A 2554-nucleotide genomic window follows, 5' to 3' on the forward strand; every position below is an offset into this window, starting at 1 on the left:
TTGAAAAAGGGCCATCATCACCATGGTCATGGTTGTCCGTCGTCGTCAACAGAACAACTCTGCCTGATGACCCACCGCTACTGAAGATCAAAGACTGAACTATGAACCACGCTGGATCCATGGTGGTGACTATGTCCCTCTTGCTTCCTATAAAGACTCCTTGCTTCTTCTTTTCTATCTTTTCTATCGCCCTCCTTCCCTTCCCCCATTACCCTAATTCATAGTAGTGTCCGTCCTCCCCTTCCCCATTTCCCTAATTAAGATTTGTAATAAACTGGTCGGACCAACATTTGAACCGCTGCTTCTTAATCTCACGCCGGGTATATAGACAATAAAAGAACCTCCTCTCCCTCCTACAAATTGGAGCGAGACATTTATTTAATGACGTAGTCGGCAGGATGCCCGCTGTGAGAGTGTTGTCCTTCCAGATATAGTTTGAAACTTTTTTTGTGTGTGCACCTCCTGGAGTTGCATGGAGCGATATTTTTGAAAACTTAGACGTGAGTCCTTCTCCAGGAAGACCGCTCCGCATTCTGAAACTTTGCTGTTTATGTGTATACCTCTCGGGGACGTATGAATTATTTTTTATTAAGTATGTGCCTCCTCGAGAAGACCTCTCTGCATTTTGTGATTTAAGTATCTTGTAACTTAAGTGTGAAATTTGGACCTTTTTGTGTGCTCCCCTCAGAGAAAGGGAAGAGTGCTTTGAGCATTAGCATTTGAAAAGTGTCTGTTTCCCTGGGGAGATAAGGAGTCACTTGAGTTTTTGAATACGTGCACCTCCACCTCCCTTAGTGTTGGTCTTTCATTGTATTGAAAAAATGAGCGACAGCATTGCCACCATGAAAAGTGAAGATGTATTATTTGATCTTTTAGAAAAACATGGTGCTCGACCCTCTTTATCAGGCATGGATTGGGCACGACAAAACTAGTATAACTTGCAGAGTGTTTCGGACCGTATTAGTATCCTGCAAAAGAATGCTCGTACCCGAGCTGGAAAAGGAAAGTCGTTTATTTGTGCTGTACTCGGGGCTGCTTTAAAAGCTGCTGTGGAGTTCCGAAATGAAAAGCATTCGGCAGAACTCCAAACCATAGAAGCACTACAGGAATCGGTTAGAGTTACACAAGAATTGGCAAAAACTCTGCAGAATCAAATAGTGAACCTTGAGGAACAATTAGAAAGAGAGAAACATAGTTCGGCTTTGTTGCAAATGGCTTTTAAGGAACTGCTAACGTGTAAGCATGCCAGCCATACCGTCACCCATAGTTTGCCTTGAGAAAAAACTTTTCCTCAGGTGGAACTACCAGGAATGAAGGAAGGCTAGATAAATTAGAAACTCCAATAGCCCCATTGCGTCCTTTGATAAAAACTGAATACACATTCGATAACAGTGAGGATCTAGATCCTCAAATGAATGTTAAAGAAATTCCCTTCTCAGCCACTGAACTGGCGAAATTGAAGAAAGATTTCAGCCGCTCTCCAGAGGAATCAGAGACAGAATATGTATGGAGGGTGAGTCTCACTGGTGGCGACCAGATTCAATTAACAGAAAAGGAAGCAGAAGGTTATTGGGGACCAGGAGTATTTTTAACTACTGGCAACAGTCGTGCTCCCTGGTCCTTAACGCAAAGGGCTGCATATTGGGCAGGTGGTCTCAACCCTTTAGAACGGGGAGACCTTCTTGCCATTACTGGAACAACTGATCAGTTAGTAGAGAGTGTTCAAAAGGCTGCTTGTCTCCAAATGATGTATGATAGAAAGCTGCAGCCACACCATGAATCACCTATGATGATGCCTGTTGATCCTGAGAGAATGACTGCTCTAATTAGGGGGCTTCCAGAGTCATATCATATTCGTAAAGCAAGTCGTACCTATAGGTACACAACTGCAAGGAAAAATAGAGGCTGTGTCTCAGGGAGAGAGAACGTGGGCAGTATTGCAAGGAACTGTAACCCCCAACCATCTGCAGTCAGGAAACAAAGCATGGACGTGGGGAGAGATTGCCCATGAGTTAATTAACTATGGAAGGAAATATGGGCCAGTGGTTTCTTCCTCCACTAAATTTGAGCCAAGAGAAGTAAGACTTGCAGCAGTCAGCCTTGCCCCCAGGCCTCCTAGCCCAAAGCTCAGTGGGACTGGAAGGGTCTCACTGTCAGTAAAAACAGGTAGGCGAAATATTGATCATAAACGTAATTGTCTCTGGATACTGGGCTGGCAAAAGGGTGTTCCACGAGATTTGATGAATGGATTACCCACTGTCAGGTTAGAGAAATTAGTTAACTGGTGGCCAGAATGAAAGCTCCAGAATCTCGAGGAAAGCAAAACCCCACGTCCTAGGGTCTCTCCCAGGGAACCTGAATGGCTATCCAAGCCATTAGAAAACTGATGTCTTCACCCCTCCCAAGTGAGCGGGGTGGGGGCAGTGAAGGGTGGATGCATGAGAAAGCTCACAACAAAGGGTAACAAGATTGTCGATTTAACATGTTCTGTCCAAAGGCCTCACCCCTCTTGCCAGTTATCCCTGTGAGTCACGATCCAGTAGCTGATAAGCCA

General features: G+C 44.7%; 1 pseudogene; it reads left to right on the forward strand.

Moving 5' to 3' along the window:
* The first annotated feature begins 808 nt into the window (after positions 1-808).
* Positions 809-2297, forward strand: LOC122191080 (annotated as a pseudogene).
* The last annotated feature ends 257 nt before the right edge of the window (positions 2298-2554 follow it).

Source organism: Lagopus leucura, unplaced genomic scaffold, assembly GCF_019238085.1.
Source record: "Lagopus leucura isolate 7727_CA_CO unplaced genomic scaffold, USGS_WTPT01 41558-0_obj-0_obj, whole genome shotgun sequence".
NCBI lineage: Eukaryota > Metazoa > Chordata > Aves > Galliformes > Phasianidae > Lagopus > Lagopus leucura.